This window comes from Carcharhinus amblyrhynchos, chromosome 9, assembly GCF_965287045.1.
Source record: "Carcharhinus amblyrhynchos chromosome 9, sCarAmb.v2.hapA, whole genome shotgun sequence".
NCBI lineage: Eukaryota > Metazoa > Chordata > Chondrichthyes > Carcharhiniformes > Carcharhinidae > Carcharhinus > Carcharhinus amblyrhynchos.
The window spans coordinates 16,407,364-16,430,110 of record NC_137332.1 but is presented as its reverse complement, the minus strand read 5'-3'; the positions used below and the strand labels follow the sequence as shown (position 1 = coordinate 16,430,110).

At 42.1% G+C, this 22,747-nt stretch overlaps 1 protein-coding gene across 7 annotated transcripts in view; it reads left to right on the top strand.

Moving 5' to 3' along the window:
• The window catches only part of LOC145347607 (ecotropic viral integration site 5 protein homolog), a 230,399-nt gene that overhangs the window by 23,031 nt on the left and 184,621 nt on the right, over window positions 1–22,747 (top strand). The window lies entirely within an intron of this gene.

Sequence of the window (22,747 nt, the reverse complement as noted above, 5' to 3'; positions counted from 1 at the left end):
ACTGTATTCCAGTCTATTCGTAACCATGCAAGCTTGGAGCTAAGCCAACTGTGCTTGCATATAGCATCATTCTTCTCCACATGTCCCTCCCCCAACCTCAGGAGAAAGACAGCCTGTTGGTTATTAGAATGGTGACCTGAATTAATTTGAATTTTTGCAGATATCACTGCTGGACCAATTCCTTTTTCAGCATGGTGAACAATACAACTTTTGTGGTAAAGCTAGATGTGCACAAGAGATTAACGTGCTGGGTAGAATTTTATGGCATCATTCGTCCCAAAATCCTGTCCGCGGTCAACAAACCTTTCCATGTTGTGCTCCAATCCCCAAGGTGGGCGGGTGGTAAAATTCTGGCCACTGTCTGAGGGTGGACTGTTAAGATGGTCAATGCTTTTGTGCTGCTGATAACAGTTGGGAAGGTTCATCCTTGTCTTTCTTTGAGTAACCCTCTTCAATACTCTCGAGTAGACTGAATGCTTTTAAAGTTTTCCATATTTTATATATAATATGGTTTGAAATATAATTGAGTACAAAAATTTGCCTTCCTTGTATTATGTGAAGCTGATTAACCGTTCCTGACAGTAATTTGAATGAGAATACAAGTACAACAAAGAGTAAAGTAAAATTTATTAATTAAAACTAGTTTAAAGCTAATGTGTACTCCAGTGTAACGACAACATCTGATCCCAGCAGAACAGGTTCATGATATTTAAAAACCAATTGATATTTTTGATCTATATCCATATTGTCAATCCCAAATAGTAGATATTCAAAGATGGATCTGATTTTTTTTTTAAAAATCATTTTACGTGATGTGGGCATTGCTGGCTCGGCCTGCATTAATTTTCCATCCTTAATTGCCTTCAGCAAGTGGTGGTGCACTGCACAGTGGCACATTGGTTAGCACTGCTGCTGTGGGTTTCCTTCCACAGTCTGAAAGAAGTGTATTAGCCATGCTAAATTCTCCCTCATTGTACCCGAGTATGGCGACTGGGGGATTTTCATAGTAACCTCAGTGTTTCTGTAAGTCTACTTGTGCCACTATCAAACTTTAAACTGAACTGCTGCAGTTCCTGAAGTACAGTTAGACCCACAGTACTGTTAGGGAGGGAGTTCCAGGTTTTTGACCCAGCGATAATGAAGGAATGGTGACATAAGTCAGGCTAGTGAGTGACTTGGAGGTCCCCCTGCTGTTCCAAGGTATCTGCTGCTCTTGTCCTTCTAGATGGTAGTGGTTGTGGGTTGGAAAGTGCCGCCTAAGGAACCTTGGTGAGTTCCTTCAGTGCATTTCGTAGATGGTATACTGGTGGTGGAGGGACTGAATGTGTCTGAAAGGGATAGCAATCCAGCGTGCTGCTTTGCCCTGGATAGTGTCAAGCTTGAGCATTGTTGGAGCTACAGTCACCCAGGCGCGTGATGACTTGTGCCTTGGAGATGGTGGGGAGACGGGAGCTGAGTTACTTGCCACAGGATTCCTAGCCTTTGATCTGTTCTGGTGGCCAATCCAGTTCCATTTCTGACCATTTGTAACCCTCTAGAATGTTGAAAGTGAGGAATTCAGTGATGGTGATGCCATTGAATGTCACAGGGAGATGGTTAGATTCTCTCATTGGAAGTGGTCATTGCCTGGCTGTTGCGTGGCACAAATGTTGCTTATTGGGTTCAATTCCGGCCTCAGATTACTGTCTGTGTGGAGCCTGTATGTTCTCCCAGCATCTGCATGGATTTCCTTTGGGTGCTCTGGTTTCCTCCCACATGCCAAAGATGTGCAGGTTAGGTTGACTGGCCATGCTGAATTGCCCTTTAGTGTCAGAGGGACCAGCTAGGGTAAATACATGGGTTATGGGGATAGGGTCTGAGTGGAATTGTCAGTGCAGGCTTGATGGGCCAAATGGCCTCCTTCTGCACTCTAGGGATTCAATTGATGTCGAGGGCAGTCTCTCTCCATCTCTGACGTTCACCTTTTTTTGTTTACATTTGAACAAATGTAATGAGGTCAGGAGCTGAGTGACCCTGGCAGAATCCAAACTCTGTGTCCGTGAGCAGCTTATTGCTGAGTAAGTGCTGCTTGGTCACACTGCTGATTATCTCTTCCATTGCTTTGTTGATGATCAAGACTGGATTGTTGGGGCGGTAATTGATTGGGTGTACTCGTACAAGAGCATGAGAAATAGGAGAAGAGGAGACAATATTACCTCTCCAGCCTGCTTCACCACTTGTTACAATCGTGAATGGTCTTGAGTTTCAATTTTCTTTTTCCTCCTGCTCACCCTATCCATTTGATCCCCTAGGAGACTAAAAAATATGACTATCCCAGCCTTAAATGTATGTAAATGTGTTATTATGGTCTCACCCAGCTATAGGTGGGAACAGACTGGGAAATAGCCAAATAATTGTGCATGATGTAGGAAATGCTGTTCCAATTAAGCAACATCCATTTGGACTCAATCCACTGAAGTTGGCACAGATTCAAAAGGAGATTGAAAGCATGTTGAAGAATGATATAATTGAAGTGAGTTGAAGCGACTGGAGCTTGCCTATTGTGATGTTACTAAAGTTAGATGGTACACAATGATTCTATGGACTGTAGAAACTGTGGTTCTGAAGTCAGACTTGTATCCTATTCCTTGATTGGAAGACTGTATTGAAAAGGTGGAATAGGCAAATTTTTATTACCAAACTTGTTTTCCAAGAAGGCAAATGGCATGTTGGCCTTCATAGTGTGAGGATTTAAGTATAAGGATAGGATGTTTTGCTGCAATTGTGTAGGGCATTGGTGAGGCCACACCTGGAGTATTGTGTGCAGTTTTGGTGTCCTTATCTGAGGAGGGATGCCCTTGCTATAGGGGGAGTGCAGCAAAGGTTTACCAGGCTGATTCCTGAGATGGAAAGCCTGTCATATGAGGAGAGACTAAATCAGTTAGGATTATATTCACTGGAGTTTAGAAGAGTGAGAGGAGATCTCATAGAAATATGTAAAATTCTAACAGGATTAGACAGGGTAGATTCAGAAAGAACGTTCTCAATGGTGGGGTAATCCAGAAGTAGGGGCCATAGTTTGATGATAAGGGGTAAACCTTTTAGAGCTGAGGTGAGGAGAAGTTTCTTCAGAGGGTGGTGAATGTGTGGAATTCATTACCACAGAAATGTAGTTGAGGCTAAAACATGTCTGATTTCAAGAAGAAATTAAATATAGCTCTTGGGGCTAAAGGGATGGGAGGAAGGGGGGGAATCAGGATATTGGACTTGATCCGCCAAAATGAATGGCGGAGCAGGATTGAAGGGCTGAATAAAGTTTATTTATTAGTCACGAGTAAGGCTTACATTAACACTGCAATGAAGTTACTGTGAAATTCCCCTAGTCGCTACTGTCCAGCACCTGTCTGGGTCACTGCACCTAATCACGTCTTTCAGACCATGGGAGGAAACCAGAGCACCTGGAGGAAACCCATGCAGACATGGGGAGAATGTGCAAACTCCATACAGACAGTGACCCAGCTGGGAATCTGAACCCTGGTACTGAGAGGCGACAATGCTAATCATTGTGCCACTGTGTAGAGTGGCCTACTACTCCTGGTTTCTATGTTGACCTTTTTGCCTAAAACGGCGAAAGTTTTGAAGAGAAATTAAGAGATGTGATGTTGAGGCTATTAGTCTAATCTTATAAGCTATATAATGTAACACAATCTGATTAAGTATTTCAAAATACTTAACAATGGACTGCATTAACCAATTTCTTCCTGTCAGTTATGATTAGGGCTATGATATTCTATTGTTCAAAAGCAGACCCAGAGCTATTTTTCTCTGTCAAAGATAGAAAATTAGTACTTTAGGGCTTCCTTTTGACTGCCCTAGCACATTGCTGCATAAACTTTCTGCTTGGCTGTTCACATACAGTATATTTACTGTAGCTTAACATGCAGTCACTTTGCCATGTAGTTGAAAGTGATAGCCATTTTATTTACAGCAAGATACCGCAGCAGCAGTGAGAAAAATGACCAGTTATTCCTTCTCTCGTTGGGTGTTAGCTGATGATGAGGTGTTGGCTATAACATTGCTCTTTTTTTCTTTGAAAAGTGTTTTCTTTGAAGAAAGAAGCTGGATTAATTATTGAAAATTACATGTCTATATGGGAAAGAGTCAGGGGTTGGAGCTAATTGGATAACCCTTTCAAAGGACCAGCACATGCATGATGAGTTTAATAACTGCCTCCTGTTGTGATTCTGAGAGATATGAGACCTTAATTGGTGGAGTGTAACCAGATTGAGGGGAAACCATCTGCAAAGAAGCTGTTGGTTTACCCAGGCTGGTCTTCACCCACCTGAACAGAATGCTTTGTATTTCAGTGATATCTGGCTGCAAATGGGAAGCATTCCTTCTGTCCTGTTTCTGGATGTGACACAATGAGCTGATTGTCTAAATAGATCCAGTCCTGGCTGCAAGATGAAAGTTTTTTTTTGTTTGGTATTATACCTCCAATTAACATGTTGTTTCTTCTGTTGGTTGTCAGTGTTTTCAAGGTGAAATTTTTAACTATCGGGTACAGTATTTTGTCGCTCTATTTAAAAAAAAAAGTTCTACAGTCTTAAGGTATTGCAAAATAATAATGTAGAGAAATGACTTACTGACTTTTCAGAAAATTGTACTTTAGACCTTAAAAAGATAGTATTTCCTGTGGTCACCTATGACCTTTTGTACTCATGGTATGAATTAAAAGCTGCAAAACAAAAATTATCTATTGGCACACTCCCATGCCTTGGGTGTTATGATTCATAGTAATAAATAAAAGACATGAGGAGTAAATTTGATCTACACAGATTCCATTAAATGCAGATGATAAAGTAGAAAATATTGGTAATGAAGGACATTTTTGTTCAAGAATAACTTCAAATATTTTGTATAATTATGGAATGCCTTGCTGGAATGTTGATGACTTTTTTTGGCAGGCTGTTTATGCCAAAAACTGCCTTTTCCTACCACCCCCCCTGCCCCCACCCCCAAGATATTTTATTTTTATTAACACTTCAACTTCTTTCATGTGCCTGCAGCATCTGACATAGCTGTTACATAGCAAGATCAAGTTAAACGTACCAGATTTCAGGCTGGAGAGCACATCAGGTCAAAAACCTTGTCCCAGCAAAGATATCAAAGCCCTCAAACCATGAAGTAGAAATGCATCACAGCTCATGAGAACAAAATTTAAAATAGTGTTTGCGTTTTTACATGCTCAAGGGTTCTGACTTGAATTATTTGAAGAGTTTTTTTTGTTAGAAATACTTCTAAACAATCTTCAAAGTTCCTTCTGAGTATTTTGTTTACATTGTGACCATCGCGAACCTCCTGAGGCTTTAGTTTAGGAGGGTTGTTGGATCCAAAATTATGAAGGAAATATCGTAGAATTCTGAAAAGGTCATCATGCCTGTGCTTGTGCTTTGGAAGAGCTTATCTAATTTGTCTTACTTTCCTGCTGGTTTGGTAGCACTCTTGCCTGTGAGTCAGAAGGTTGTGAATTGAAGTCTCACTCCAGAGACTTGAATAAAAAGTTACGCTGGCACTGCATTGCAGTAATGAAGACATATACTTCACTATCAGAGGTGCACTCTTGGATGAGATGTTAAACTGAGGCCCAGTCTGCACTTTCAGTTGGATGGAAAGGATCCCATGACATTGTTTCAAAGAGGAGTAATGGGGATGAGCATCACCAAAATATGTTGTATCGTTATTCATCACATTCATCACTCGATTTTTCAAGTTTGCTTTTGCTGATGACACCACTATAGTGTCAGGTCTCAAAACAATAATGAGAGAGTACAGGAAAGAATCTGGTGAACTGGTGCAATGACAATAATCTTTCCTTTAATGTCAGCAAAACGAAGACAATGGTCATTGACTTGAGAAGCATAGTAGAGGACATGCCTGTGTCTACATCATTGAAGATCAAGTTGAAATGGTTGGGAGCTTCAGGTTTTTTAGATGTCCAAATCACCAACCTGTCTTGTCCCTTCATTCTGACACTATAGTTAAGCCCACCAATGCCTCTTCTTCTTCAGAAGACTAAGGGAATTTGGCATTTCCACTGTGACTCGCACCAACTTTCACAGATACAACCAGAAAGAATGCTTTCTATGATGCATCACAGCTTGGTATGGCTCCTGCTCTGTCCAAGACTGCAAGAAACTACAAAAGGTTGTAAATGTAGCCCAATCCATCACACAAACCAGCCTCCCATCCATTGACTCTGTCTATGCTTTCCACTGCCTCAGCAAAGCAGTCAGCATAATTAAGGACCCCACCCACCTTGGACATACTCTCTTCCGCCTTCTTCCATCAGGAAGGAGATACAGAAGTCTGAGGACATGTATCAACTGACTTGAGAACAGCTTCTTCCCTGCTGTTACCAATCTTTTGAATGGATCTACCTTGCATTAAGTTGAACTTTCTGTACACCCTAACTATGACTATAACACTACATTCTGCACCCTTTCCCTTCTTTCTCTATGTACAGTTTTATCTTTATAGTGTGCAAGAAACAACACTTTTCACTGTATACTAATACATATGACAGTAATAAATCAAATAAATGTTTGGAGGAGCTTGTGCTCAAATTGACTGCTGCATATTGCAACTACATAAAAGTATTTTATGGGCTATAAAACTCATGATATCCTGAGGTCATGAAAGGCAGTATGTTAACACGCTGGGGGTATTAGCAACTGAACTGGACTAGACATATAAATACTGTGGCTATCAGAGCAGGTCAACACTAGGATCCTATGGCGAGTAACTTGAGTCTTGACTCCCAAAGCCTGTCCTCCATATGCAAGACTCAAATCAGGAGTGTGATGAAATACTGTCCACTTAGCTGGATGAGTGCAGCTCCAACAACACTGAAGAAGGTTGGCACCATCCAGGACAAAACCACTTGCTTGATTGCTACCTCTTAAACGTTCAATCTCTCCACCAGTGGGGTACAGTGGCAGCTGTGTGTGCCATCTGCAAGATGCACCGCAGGAACTCACTAAAGTTCCTGCGGCAGCACCCTCCAAACTCTAAACCACTAATCTAGCAGGACAAGAGCAGCAGACAGCTGGAGCACCACTGCCTGGAGGTTCCCCTCCAATTACTCACCCTCCTTTCCTTTACTGTTGCAGGGTCAAAATCCTGGAATCCTATCCTTAACAACAGAGTGTGCCTACACTTCACAGTCTGCAGTGGTTTAAGAAAGCAGCTTACCACCATTAGAGTGGGCAATAAATGCTGGCCTGACCAGTGATGCCCACATCCCATAATGAATAATTAAAAAATAATGTGTTTTTCTATTTATCTAATTCATTTTCAGAAGTTACCAACCGTTTGCAGGTGTGCATTCCAGATCACAGTGGCTTGCTACATAAATGCTTTTGTCATCTACCCTTGAGTTCTTTTGCCAATTAGTCAAAGTCATGTTTCCTGTAGATACTGACCTTTCTGCCAGGGAATATTTGTTCTCAACTCTCAACAGATTTCACACTGAAAGCTGCATTTTAAAGTGGTTATCAACATTTAGATGGCTTCTCTGTAACCTTGCTACTATGACTGCCCCACTCATTAGAATGTCGAATCATTTTTCTGTCTGCTGTCTGATGCCAGTTACTTTGCTGCCTAAAAGGACTTCATTCTGCAAGAATTGTTTGGAAATAATGTTTCGAGTCTTTGGGAATTATTTTGCAGAGAAGCATTTCCTTGATTCCCTTTGTCATTGTTGTAATGAGTAAACTGAGGCTTTCGGGAATTTCAGGCCAGTTAAAAAAGCATCTTCAATAAAATCCAGCTCATTCCGTGCTCACTGTTACAATAAATCTGACAGCAATATGAGTGCTCAATAAAATGAGGAATTCCAGAGGTTCCCATCAGCAATACCCTGCTTATCTGCTGATGGACTTGCGACTGAAATTACACATGTAAATTTGGGTTATTTATCCACTCGTTCTGCGGTAAAGAGAACTGAAAAAGTTGTTAGTGCATGTAGGAGAAAGTGAGGTTTCATAATGTAATAAGTGATAATTACTGCTGAATAACCTTTCTGACCTTTTAAAATTACTTCTGTGAAAGTTTCATTCCTTAAAAAGAAAATGTAGCAGATTTTTAAAAAAACTCACCGTGCGAAGAACATAATTGCAGGAGTTGGCAATTCAGCCCCTCAAGTCTCCTCCGCCATTTGATATGAACAGAGCTGATTTTTTTTTTGGCTTCAGTCCACTTTCCTGCCCCTTCTCCATAATCCTTCAACCTATTGCTAAACAAGTAATATCCATCGGACGTTATTAAAAATCTGTCTCCTTAAATGTCCTAAATCTCCCAGCATCCAGTGCATTCTGAGGGAGTAAATTCCACAGATTCACGACCCTTTGAGAGAAGTAATTTTTCCTCATCGTGCTTTGAAATCTACTACCCCTTATCCTTAAACCGTTGACTGAGCGTTCTAGATTCCCCACAAGAGGAAACGATCATTCTGTGTATCCTGTCAATCCCCTTCAACACCTTGTATTATATCTCCTTTCATTCTTCTAAACTCAAGAATGTATAGGCTTAAACTGCACAATCTGGCTTCATAAGGCAGACTCCTCATCCCTGGAATCAATGTAGTGAACCACCTCTGAACTGCCTCCAATGCAACTACATCCCTCCTCAAGTAAGGGGACCAAAATAGTGCTCAGTACTCCAGGTGCAGTCTCACTAATGCCTTGTACAGTTTCAGCAGTTTAATATTCTCTTCCTTTCGCAATAAATGCCAAAATTTCATTTGCTGCTTTATCCCATGCATGTTATTTTCTGTGATGGATGCACGAGGACACCCAGATCCCCTGCATCAAAGCACACAGAAACTTCCCTCCATTTAGATAATTTGTCTTTTTATTTTTCTAAACAAAATGGATAACCTCACACTTACCCACGTTAAACTCCATCTGCCATATTTTGGTCCATTCACCTAACCTATCCATATCCATCTGTAAATTGCTTATTACTTTATCGCAATTTACCATCCCATTTCTTTTAGTGTCATCTGCAAATTTGGTTTATATACCTTCTGTTCCTGTCTCCAAGTTATTAATATAGGTTGTAAGTAGTTGGGGACTGAACTCTGTGGCCACTCACTAGTTACATCTTGCCAACTGGAAAAAAAAACCAGTATCTCCACTCTCTCTGCTTTCTGGTTAGCTAATACTCTATCTAATAAATTACCCCTACCCCATGTGATCTTACCTTTTTTATTAACCTTTTGTGCGGCACCTTAAATGCCATCTGGAAGGCTCAGCAGAAATTTATTCCGATGGTCAAAAAGGATAGTAGGAGGCGAGGTAATAAGCCGTGGATAACGAAGGAGGTGAAGGAAAGTGTTAAACTAAAAGCGGAGGAATTTAGAGTAGCTAAGAGTAGTGGGCGAGAAGAGGATTGGGAGAGGTTTAAATGTCAACAAAGATTGACAAAGAAGTTGATAAAGAAGGGGAGGAGAAACTATGAAGCTGGGCTAGCGCTTAATATAAAAAAGGATAGCAAGAGTTTTTATAAATATATAAAAAGGAAGAGGCTGGCTAGGGTGAATGTTGGTCCTTTAGAGGATGAGAAAGGGGACCTAGTGGTAGGGGATGGGGATATGGCTAAGGTATTGAATAACTTTTTTGTTTCTGTCTTCACGGAGGAGGACGTGAATAATTTGCCGGGTGTTAGCGATGGAAAGGTGGTAGGACTGGAGGGTCTTAATGACATTACTGTTACTAGAGAGGCGGTGCTCGACAGACTGGAGGGGCTGATTGTGGACAAGTCCCCAGGACCGGATGGAATGCATCCGAGGGTTCTGAAAGAAATGGCGGAGGTGATAGTGGATGCCTTGGTGGTTATTTTCCAGACATCGCTGGATTCCGGGGAAGTGCCGGATGATTGGAAAACGGCTAATGTTACGCCGTTGTTTAAGAAGGGTGCCAGGCAAAAGGCGGGGAATTATAGGCCGGTTAGTTTAACGTCTGTGGTAGGTAAAATGTTAGAATCTGTCATTAAGGAGGAAATTGCGAGGCATCTTGAAGGGAATTGCTTGATAGAGCAGACACAGCACGGTTTCATTAAAGGGAAGTCGTATGACAAATTTACTGGAGTTCTATGAGGATGTGTCTAGGGCGGTGGATAGAGGAGAGCCGGTGGATGTGGTCTTTCTAGATTTTCAGAAGGCGTTTGACAAAGTACCTCACAAGAGGTTATTGCAGAAGGTCGAGGGACATGGAGTTGGAGGTAGGGTGTTAGCGTGGATAGAGGATTGGTTGCCAAATAGGAGGCAGAGAGTGGGGGTCAACGGGTGCTATTCGGATTGGCGGATGGTGACTAGTGGAGTGCCCCAGGGGTCGGTGCTGGGGCCTCAGCTTTTTACCATTTATATAGATGATCTGGAGGAGGGAACCGAGTGTAGGGTGTCGAAATTTGCTGATGACACCAAGATTGGGGGAACGGCAAATGGTGTGGAGAGTCTACAGAAGGATCTAGATAGGCTGGGCGAATGGGCCAGGAAATGACAAATGGAATTTAATGTTGGCAAGTGTGAGGTGGTCCACTTTGGTAGGAAGAATGGTAGGAAGGACTATTACTTACGGGGCGAAAAACTGCAGCAGGCGAAGGTGCAGAGGGACCTCGGGGTCCTTGTGCATGAGTCGCAAAAACCCAGCTTGCAGGTGCAGCAGGTGGTCAGGAAGGCGAATGGGATGCTGGCCTTCATAGCGAGGGGGATTGAATATAAAAGTAGGGAGGTCTTGCTGCAGCTGTATAGGGCATTGATGAGGCCGCAGCTGGAGTACTGTGTGCAGTTTTGGGCGCCGCACCTGCGCAAAGATATTTTGGCCTTGGAGGGAGTGCAGAGGAGGTTTACTAGGCTGATACCGGAGTTGAGGGGGTTGAGCTATGAGGAGAGGCTGAATAAACTGGGCTTGTACTCGTTAGAGTTTAGAAGAATGAGGGGAAATCTCATTGAGACGTATAAGATGATGAATGGGATGGATAGGATAGAGGTGGAAAGACTCTTCCCGCTCAAAAAAGACAGTAGGACTAGGGGGCACAGCCTCAAGATAAAAAGGGGGCGGTTTAGAACGGAGTTGAGGAGGAACTTCTTCACTCAAAGGGTGGTGAATCTCTGGAATTCTCTGCCCGTTGAAGTGGTGGAGGCTGCCTCGCTAAATATTCTTAAGACACGGGTTGATGGTTTTTTGATAAGAGGGGGGATTAAGGGTTATGGGGAGAGGGCGGGAAAGTGGAACTGAGCAGCGACAGATCAGCCATGATCTTATTGAATGGCGGGGCAGGCTCGAAGGGCTAGATGGCCTACTCCTGCTCCTATTTCTTATGTTCTTAATGTTTATTTGTGTCACAATTAAGGCTTACATTAACACTGCAATGAATCCATAGTATTCCCATTATCTGCTTTGCTTGTTAGACCTTTGAAGAACTCTAGCAAATTGTCAAACATGATTTGCCTTTCATAACATGCTGACTCTGTTGGATTTGACTTTCCTAATGCCTGTTATTACTTAATTAATTCTAACAAATTTTCCAGCACCAGATGTTAAACTATTACAAGTCAATAGTTTTCTACTTCCTGTCTTCCTCCCTTCTTGAATAAGGGCATTATATTTGCATTTTTTCCAACCCTCTGGACCTTTCCCGTATCCAGAGAACTTTGGAATGTTATAACCAATATTATAACCAATTGATCTGCTATTCCACTGCCAACTCCTTTTAAGACAGCTGATCCATCTGCATTTCCCAATCTTTGCTTTCTGTACATGATTTATGACTAATGGATTTTTTTGCTTTGTATTTTGTGGTTTGAACACTGTATGCCTCAATGAGGGCACTCATGTTTGGTTGCAGGCCTAAATTTTGCATGATCCGTTCAGATAGAGAATGCCACGCTGGAAAAGATACAAAATCCATGAAAATCTTTGCTGTGAAGCCTGCAAAATGTCTGAGCATTTGTCAGCGAGGTTAAGGGCAAGCGCCTTCCTTCCCTGCACGCAAAATCTGGGCCATGTATTGATCCAAGATGTTGTCCTGTATGATATGTTTGTACTGATTGGGAGAATTTAATCCTCATTAGGAATCTTTACGATAACCTTCTCTTAGCTTCCAACATTCAGTGGACTTCGCGGTTTACTGCAATGGCTAGTCAAACAAGAAAAAGGGAATGAACTCTTCACTAAGCTGTTCATTAAAAATTAAGACTGACATACAAATGGATATAAATTCATACATAATTATTATTCATGAGCATGGTGAGACACTGCTTTTGTTCTTGCTAATTTGCCTTCTCTTCACGCATTTCAGATTGTACTGTTTTTTCAGATGCTTGAAGCAACACTCAAAGCCAGCATGTCTTTTTAAGGGAAATCTCTTTTTAAATGCAAACTTGGAAGCTTCGTTTTTCGAAGTGCTAGTGGTTTTAAAAACGAATTATTAAAATGTGTAACTGCAGCAGTGGCAACTTGTACTAATAAAGCATCTTTCATGTAATTAAACATCTCTAAGCACTTCATAGGAACTATAGAAAACAAAATTTGACCTTGAGCCACTGAAAGAGATATTAAGACGTAGATTTTCAGGACCGTCTTGAAAGAGGAAAGAAACAGATGTTTAATGAGAGAATTTAGAGCCTAGGTAATTGACATCTGAAGGCAACCTATTATTGATTGAGTGATTTAAAATCGGGGTGCTCAAAAATGAGAAGGTTGCAGGTATAGAACAAAGCACAGCACGGGAAACAGGCCCTTTGGCCCAACGAGCCCGCGCCACCATCTTAACAATGTATTTTTCCTGCACCTCCCTTGACACGTGTCTATGATTATGGTAGCCCCATTGGAAACCAGATTCAGGGGAGAATACTTTATGGACAATTTGTTACATCAATCAGTTGAAGGATTGTGTGGTTGGAGGAGATTACAGGGGTAGGGAGGGCTGAGGTCATGGAAGAATTTAAAAAGCAGAATTAGAATTTTAAAACTGAGGTGTTGAACTGAGTGCTATTGTTTTGTGCAAGCACAATGATTGATGAATGCTATTTATAGCTCATTAGGACATAGGCAACAGAATTTTGGATAACCTCAAATTTAGGATTTATTTTATTCATTCTTGGGATGTGGACATATTTGGCTAGGCCAGCATTCATTGCACACCTCTAATTGCCCTTCAGAGGGTGGTGGTGCATTACCGCCTTAAACTTCTACAGCCCATGTGGTGGAGGTACACCCGCTGTGGTGTTAGGCAGGGAGTTCCAGGATTTTGACCCAGCAGTGAAGGAACAGCGATTTATACTTCCAAGCTAGGATGGTGAGTAGCTTGGGTGGGAATCCTAGGCAGTAGTGTTCCCATGTGTCTCTGCTACCTTTGTCCATCTGGATGGTAGTGGTCACGGGAATGGAAGTTGCTGCCTCAGGAGCCTTGATGAGTTCCTGCAGTGTATCTTGCAGGTGGTCAACACTGCTGCCACTATGCATTGGTAGTGGAGGGTGTGAATGTTTGTGGATGGGGTACCAATCAAAAGGGCTGCTTTGTCTTGGATGGTATTAAGCTTCTTGAGTGTTGTCGGAGCTGTATTGATCAAGGTATACGAGAGTATTCCATCAGACTTGACGCTTGAGTCAAACTGGTTGCAAATGTTTCACCCTTGCCTTTTGTACTCATATGAGGCACTCCTATGATTGAAGAGATAATTGCAGCAGGGGTGGTGTCCCTAAAAATTAACCAGACCAGCCATAAATACTGTGACTACAAGAACAGATTGGAGGCTGAGAATTTTTGTGGTGAGTAACTCGCATTTCGCTTCCCCAAAGTCTGGACACCATCTGCAAGGCACCAGTCAGGATTATGAAGGAATTCATTTCTGTTTCAGGGAAGCTCTAATAGCACTCGAAGCTCCACACCATTCAAGATAAAGCAGTGTGCTTGATCGGTACTCAATCTATCATCTTAAACACTCACTTTTGCCATGTTTATGGCAGTGTGTTCTCTGTACGAGATGCACTGTAGCAACTGATGCAACTGACTCAGACTCCTTCACAGTAAAAAGTCTGACTGTGTTTACGTCAGTCCAACGCCGGCATACCCACATCAGACTCCTTCAACAGCACTTCCCAAATCTGTGATGTCCCACCTGGAAGGATAAGGGCAGCAGGTGTTTTGGAACACCCACTCCAGCTACATTCCATTCTGACTTGGAACTATATCACTGTTCACTTGCTGTACCTGGCTGAAAACCCTGGAACTTCATTCCAAACAGCATTGTGGGAAATGAGTGTTCCTGGCCTAGCCAATGATACCCACATCTTGTGAAAGGAACAAAAATAAAGATTGACATGAGTTTGAGAGGGGCTGACACCTTTGGAGAGGAAAGAAATATCTGAGATGGACAGCAGTTTGCAAGGATGGAGTGGCTCAAAGGTTTGTTTTTTTTTTGAAGAGAGGGTAATGAGGACAATATAAAGTTGAGTGAACAGCAAGAGGTATTGACAGTACTAGCAGATCTGGTAGCTGGGATTGGATGTTGGGTAATCAGTGGTTTAGTGCAAATAGGGTTTTGGAATCAGAAGGTAGGTCTCGTGGACAAGATGAAATCGAGAGTATTAGAAGTAATGTGAGAGAAACTGGAGCGAGATCAATTAAGGGCTAGGTTAGGGCTGGGGGAGTGGGGTAACCTTGGCTGAAGTTTAGCTCAGTGGGATGAGGAGGCACCTGATTGGATGGCCTGAATTTTAGTGAGAAAGCCTGTTGAGTTTCTTGCACAATGCTGTGGGTTGGAGGAGATAAGGACGCGGGCATTTTGAAGGCAAGTTATTTTAGTTGAGACTTTTAGTGTTTTGAGGTTGTGCGAATGTGCCAAAACTTGTCTCCTGGCTGAATCATGCTTTTGTTTGCACTCAAGTTACACTAATTCTATCTGAGAGAAGCTGCTCAGGTTTTTGAAATTTAATGTTGCAGAGTAAGTGAAATGCTGATGTTCTTGTACTTGCAGTTGATTATTTCTTTTGTATAGGCTGTTATTGCCATTGTTTTTCTGAATGTGGCCAATGCAGGAAAATCTTAGCCAACGAACCAGTTTGTTTTGTTTTCTGACGTAATACCAGTTGTTTAATGAGGAGCCCTTTCCTGCTAATTTTACATCTTGCTTTTACCTTCTGGAAATTTTAGGTATACCCCATGCACCCCAGACATTTTCTCTTTCATTTTCTTCTGTTGGGAAAAAGATACAAAAATCTGAGATCGTGGCTTATGTGTTCAATTTCCTTAGTCTTGGTGGACTTTCTTAACTATAATGTTGGCATGGGGGCCCAGGACAGGTGGTTATCCTGCAAGTTCCACTCCAGCCCTGAGCTAATGTCCAAAACCATGGCACCTGGCAGGCAACACTACCATCGAGACCAGTGTGGGCGAGTGGGCCAGATGAGTGGCTCTGCTACATCTGTGGGCCACAAGATTGAGCTTGGGCATACTAATTAAATATGACCCTTGAATAAGATTGAATGCATTTAATATGTGCCAAATACTTCACAATTTATAAAAAAAAATGTTTGGTGCTCAACCATTGATATATTAATAGAACTGTCATCAACTTCAAGTTGTAAAAAACTGAAGAAATGTTTATGTTCGGTTGGATGCAGAGGAAGCACATGGCTCTCACAAGTTAGTGTTGTATACGAGCTACACACACCTCACTTCAATTGCCCTTGTTGTTTGTGTGCATCATCACCAGTAGGAAACAAAACTATGTGGATGGAAACCAGTGGAATATGGCATCCTGCATGTAGACAACAGTCAACAAAACATCTCATGGGCTGAGCTCCGAACGCAGATGGGCCGCATGCGGCTCCCGGGCTGCAGGACGCCTACCATTGGTCTGATCGCCTGCTCTTTGCCGCAGTGAATGGCGTCAGTCCCTCTGACGATACAACCCCTACCATCATGACATTCCTTTCTGCTCCTCCCACTTGAATGGCTTCCTGTACCCTGGTGTCATGGTCAGTTAGCTCATCCACTTTGCAGCCCCCACTTTCATCAACAAGCTGAACAGACCTTAACTGTTGGACAGTTTAAGGCTGAGGTTCCTATAAGTCTTTAAGTTTCCTTACCTAATAAGCCTTTTAAGTCTCCTTACCTGTCTTACTTGCAGTCAGACCCTCCTGACCCTGACCACTGACCAAATCAGAAGACTCATAAGAGTTGTGACTACCTCCTGGTACGAAAAGTCCTGTAACTTCACCACCTCCCCCTTGGTGTGTTACAATATTTGTAGTTCAATCTCCAGCTCCTAAACTCTTAAGCCGACACTGCTCGAACTTCAAACACTAAAGTGCAGTTATTTTTGCCCTGGATCAAACTGGCATCCAGGAGTTCTCCCACACTGTAGCTGTGACACATCACCTGTCCTGTTTTCCTTAACGTGTTCTAATTAACTATTGAATTATTTAATTCAATTATATATTTTACTTTTTGCATTTATATATTTTATCAACCTTGCCACCAGTTGCTTTGACTATCCTGAACCTTGGGGAATAGACTAGGCTATAGTCACTTACTCAAACTCACCAATCAGTATTCTCTTTTCATGAAGTATGAATTGTTGTTCTCTTAACATTTGTTATTCCTTCAAATGTCCTGATAAGCGCAAGACAAAAAGTTTCAACCTGTCTCACTTTTTAGCAGCATCAAGTTCTGCACTGCCAAATGACTGTTAATGTTAACATTGCTCTTGCAGATGTTTTCCTGGTTTTCAGTTGGAGAAAAATATATTGCCTAAAGTTATGAAATAAAATGGTTGACATAAATACTACTTTGATCATATTTGCAGCTAATGAGGTGGGATTATGATTAAGGTACACTGGGCACGCTGCACAACTGTAGCTTCTCCTACTTTTTCTGAAGTAAAAATAATACCAAGATGTTATCTAAACTGTCTGGGTTCACAGTTATTATCTTTTTATTTTCAGTTAGTTGCCTGAAAGCTCAGATTCAGCTGTGTTAATCTTGTATGAAGACTTGCTAAAATTTTAATTACTAAGCTGCAGTATGTCTTATGTAGAAGGAAAATTTTAATTTGCAACTTCTGGTTGTAAGAAAACATAAAATTAAAGGCTGCAAATGCTTGATCATACATCCCTTGTGCTCTTCAATTTTGTAACTTTGTGCCCTATAGCCTTTCATCCTTTATAAAGTGAGGAGTAGAAGCATGGCTTCTATTAATAAGACAGTGAACTGGGGTATTTGGCATTGACATCTTTGTTTCTTGAGTTGAGCATCATGAGTGTGGTATCGTTGGGAGATAAGTTTCTAAGAAAGAAACTTCTAATTTTGACTGATCTATTTTTAAGTGTCACGTGAGCACTTGCCACTTTACTGAAGGGTCATCAATCTCACCTCGTATTTCTTAGACCTGTTTATTTTTGCTTACTGTTGTAAGTTGCATCTGGTTATTTCTCCGAGTATAGTTGTCTTGGCTTTGTTGTTTCCAGCCTCGTTTTCAATTCTTTATCTTCAATGGTTGTGCGCAAATGCTAGGCTGTAGATCTGTTGGCATTGACTGCTGTATGACATTTACTGAAATGGCAACTCTTCATTCACAAGCACACCAGAAGTGAGATGAGGATGACTACCCTTGACATCAAACCAATGTTTGACTGGTCTGAGCAAAATTGAAGTCAATAGGAATTATAGGGGGCAGGAAATTCTCCACTGTCTTGTGTCAAATCTATCACAAAGGAAAGTGGTTGTGATTATTACAGGCCAATAATCTAAAACCCGAGGGGATTGGTGCAGGAGTTGCTCAAGATTTATGTCTTGAACTGTTTCACCTTCTGTCGATATGTAGTCATCAGCAAACATCCCCACTTCAATGTTTAGTACCATTTGTAAAGCTCAGGCATGGGCTGATAAGTGGCAGTAACACAAGTGCCAGACAATAACCACCTCCAGCAAGAGAACTTGTCCTCTCCCCTTGTCATTCAATGGTGTTACCGTCACCTGATCCCCAACTATTAACATAGCTGAGGGTTGCCTTGACTATAAATTGAACAAGACCACCTTTATAACTGCAAGCGTAGATCATCTGAGAAGGAACAATGGGGTGCATTCAGAAATGAAATAGGGAGAGTACAGGGCCAGCATGTTCCACTCAAAATAGGTGGGACGAACAAATTCAATGAATCCTGGATATTGAGGGATAAACATAGTAAGAAGTCTCACAACACCAGGTTAAAGTCCAACAGGTTTATTTGGTAGCAAAAGCCACTAACTCTTGGAGTGCTACACCTTAGGTAATGGGAGTTCTTTTCACAAACAGGGCATATAAAGACACAAACTCAATTTACAAAATATTGGTTGGAATGTGGGTCTTTTCAGGTAATCAAGTCTTAAAGGTACAGACAATGTGAGTGGAGAGAGTGTTAAGCACAGGTTAAAGAGGTATGTATTATCTCCAGCCAGGGCAATTAATGAGATTTTTGCAAGCCTAGGCAAGTCATGGGCGTTACAGATAATGTGACATGAACCCAAGATCTTGTTGAGGCTGTACTCATGTGCGGAACTTGGCTATCAGTCTCTGCTCAGCGACTCTGCATTGTCGTGTGTCGTGAAGGCCACCTTGGAGAATGCTTACCCGAAGATCAGAGGCCAAATGCCTGTGACTGCTGAAGTGTTTCCCAACAGGAAGAGAACACTCTCTTGCCTGGTGATTGTCAAGCGGTGTTTGTTCATCTATTGTCGTAGCATCTGCATCAGTATCTGTAACCCCCATGATTTGCCTGGGCTTGCAAAATCTCACTAACTGTCCGGTCTCGAGACAATACAAATCTCTTTAACCTGTGCTTAACCCTCTCTCCGCTCATATTGTGTGTACCTGTAAAGACTTGATTACCTATAAAGACTCGCGTTCCAACCATTATTTTGTAAATTGAGTTTGTCTTTATTTGCCCTGTTTTAGATCAGAACTTCCACTTACCTGACGAAGGAGCAGCACTCAAAGCTAGTGACTTTTGCTACCCAGTAAACCTGTTGGACTTTAACCTGGTGTTGAGACTTTTACTGTGTTTACCTCAATCCAACGCTGGCATCACGTCTCATCTCACAGATGCACAATAGCGGTTAGTTCTTATTGCTGCTTGTCAGCATGGCTATAGGTGTGGCTGATGTGACTAATATCTGTCAAAGAGAAAATGCTGGATTCTATTATTAAGGAACTATTGCAGGGAACTTTAAAAAAAACTGTGTTACACGGTGTTAAATAAAAGCAGAAAATGCTGGAAAAGTTCAGCAGGTCTGGCAGCATCTGTGGAGGAAATGTAATTTGAGTCCATGTGACATCTGAAGAGCAGTCGTAAGGACTGAAAACATTTAACTGTTTCTCTCGCCACAGATGCTACCAAAAATCTGGAGGTCTGGCACAGGATTATAATGAGGTGCAGCAAGTGATTGCACGGCAAATGGAATATTGTTGTTTAATCAGAGAGAATGGAATATAGAAGTAAGAATGTTTTGGTGAGGTCATGTTTAGAGTACTGTGTAAAGGTTTGGTTGTCTTAAAGAATATAATTGCATTGGAAGCAGTCAAGAGAAGGTTCACTCGACTGATTCCTGGAATGAAGGTGTTATCTTTTGAGAAATGGTTGACAGGTTGGGCCAATATCCATTGGAGTTTAGAGAATGAGAGGTGATCTTATTAAAACATATAGCTTAGAAATTAAAAAGCTGAGATTATTTTTTTCTCAGAGGATCATTAATCTGTGGGATGCCCTTCCCATGAAAGCAGTGGAGGTAGTGTCATTCAATTTTTTTATGGCTGGGTTAGATAAATTTTTGACAAGTAAGTCAAAGGTTACAGGAAATAGACAGGAAAGTAGGGTTGAGATCACAATCATACCGGAGTGTATAATATATTAGCGTGGGAAGGCTGTAAGCACGCATCTGATTAATGATGTACGCTGCTACGTGTACCATTTGAGCTCATTTCCATATTTTTACGTAGATTCCATTATAAATATGGACGTTAGAATAGGATTGGTTGACAGGAAGTTGTGTGCAGATGCAAAATTATTTATGCCAATAAAATAATGTAACAAGGTGTTGTGGGAGGCTAGGGAGGAAATTATGGGTCCCCTAGGTGAGGCACTTGAATCATCGATAGTCACGGGTGAGGTGCCTGAAGATTGGAGAGTGGCAAATGTTGTGCCTTTGTTTAAAAAGGGCTGCAGGGAAAAGCCTGGGAACAACAGGCCAGTGAGTCTCACATCTTTGAGTAAATTGCAGGAAGGTATTTTGAGAGACAGGATCTACAGGCATTTAGAGATGCAAGGACTGATTAGAACATAAAACATTACAGCGCAGTACAGGCCCTTCGGCCCTCGATGTTGCGCCAACCAGTGGAACCAATCTAATGACCCTCTAACCTAAACTATTCCAATGTTATCCATATGCCTATTCACTGACCATTTGAACGCCCTTAAAGTTGGTGAGTCCACAACTGCTGCAGGCAGGGCATTCCCCACCCTTACTGTCCTCTGATTAGGGATAGTCAGCATGGCTTTGTCAGTGGAAAATCATGTCTCTCAAATTTAATTGAGTTTTTTGAAGGTAGATGAGGGCAGTGCAGTTCATGTTGTCTATGTGGACTTTAGCAAGGCCTTTGACAAGGTACCACATGGTAGGTTGTTGCATAAAGTTAAATTTCTTGGGATCCAAGGTGAGGTATCTAAATAGATACCAACTTTGGCTTCTTGTGGTTGTCGAGAGTTGTTTTTCAAACTGGAGGCCTGTGACCAGCGGTGTGCCTTAGGGATCAGTGCTGGGCCCACTGTTATTTGTCATTTATATTAATGATTTGGATGAGAATATAGGGGGCATGGTTCGTAAGTTTGCAGATGACACCAAGATTGGTGGCATAGTGGACAGTGAGGAAGGTTATCTCCAATTGCAGTGGGATCTTGATTGTTTGATAAGGTGCCTCTTAAAAGGTTGCTACAGAAGGTTAGGGTGCATGGAGTTGGGGGTAAGGTGTTAGCATGGATAGAGGATTGGCTGTCTAATAGGAAGCAGAGAGTTGGTATCAATGGGTGCTGTTCTGATTGGCGGTTGGTGACTAGTGGAGTGCTGCAGGGATCGGTGCTGGGGCCTCAGCTATTTACCATTTTATATAGACGATCTGGAGGAGGGGGCTGAGTGTAGGGTGATGAAATTTGCTGATGACACGAAGATGAGTGGAAAAGCAAATTGCGTGGAAGGTGTGGAAAGTCTGCAGAGGGATCTGGATAGGCTAAGCAAGTGGGTGAGGAACCAGGCAGATAGAGTATAATGTTGGGAAGTGTGAGGTTATCCACTTTGGCAGAAATAATAGTCAGAGGGATTATTATTTAAAAGGCAAAAAACTGCAGCATGCTACGGTGCAGAGGGACCTGGGGGTCCTTGTGCACGAGTCACAGAAACCCAGTCTGCAGGTGGTCAAGAAGGCTAATGGAATTTTGGCCTTTATAGCGAGGGGGATAGGATATAAAAGTAGGGAGGTCTTGCCGCAACTGTACAGGGTACTGGTGAGGCCGCAGCTGGGGTACTGTGTGCAGTTTTGGCCGCCGCACTTGAGGAAGGATATATTGGCCTTGGAGGGAGTGCAGAGGAGGTTCACTAGGCTGATAGCAGAGATGAGGGGGTTGGACTATGAAGAGAGACTAAATAGACTGGGTCTGTACTTGTTGGAGTTTAGAAGGATGAGGGGGGATCTTATAGAAACGTATAAGATAATGAAGGGGATGGATAGGGTAGAGGTAGAGAGATTCTTCCCACTTAGAAAGGATAGCAGAACTAGAGAGCACAGCCTCAAGATAAGGCAGGGGGGGCGCAGTTTAGATCGGAGTTGAGGAGGAACTTCTTCACTCAAAGGGTGGTGAATCTCTGGAATTCTCTGCCCGTTGAAGTGGTGGAGGCTACCTCGCTAAATATATTTAAGTCACGGGTAGATAGGTTTTTGATAGACAAGGGAATTAAGGGTTATGGGGAGAGAGTGGGAAAGTGGAACTGATCCACTTCAGATCAGCCATGATCTTATTGAATAGTGGGGCAGGCTCGAAGGGCTAGATGGCCTACGACTGCTCCTATTTCTTATGTTCTTAATTGGGCCAGTGGGCTGATGAATGGCAGAGGGAGTTTAATTTAGACAAATGCGAGGTGATTTTTGGTAGATAGAACCAGGGCAGGACTTAGTTAATGGTAGGGCCTTGGGGAGAGTTCAGAACAAAGAGATTTAGGGATACATGTTCATAGCTCCTTGAAAGTGGAGCCACAGTGGACAGAGTGGTGAAGAAGGCATTTGACATGCTTGGTTTTATCGGTCAGAACATTGAGTACCAGAGTCGGAATGTCTTGTTGAAGTTGTACAAGATGTTGGAAAGACCACCCTTGGAATATTGTGTGCAATTCTGGTCAGTCTATTATAGAAAGGATATTATTAAACTAGAAAGAGTGCAGAAAAGATTTACTGGGACGCTACTGGGACTTGATGGTTTGAGTTATAAGGAGAGGTTGAATAGACCAGGACTTTTTTCTCTGGAGTGTAGGAGGCTGAGAGGTGATCTTAGAGGTGTTTAAAATAATGAGGGGCATAGATCAGCTAGATAGTCAATATCTTTTCCCAAAGATATAGGAGTCTAAAACTAGACGGCATAGGTTTAAGGTGAGAGTGGAGAGATACCAAAGTGTCCAG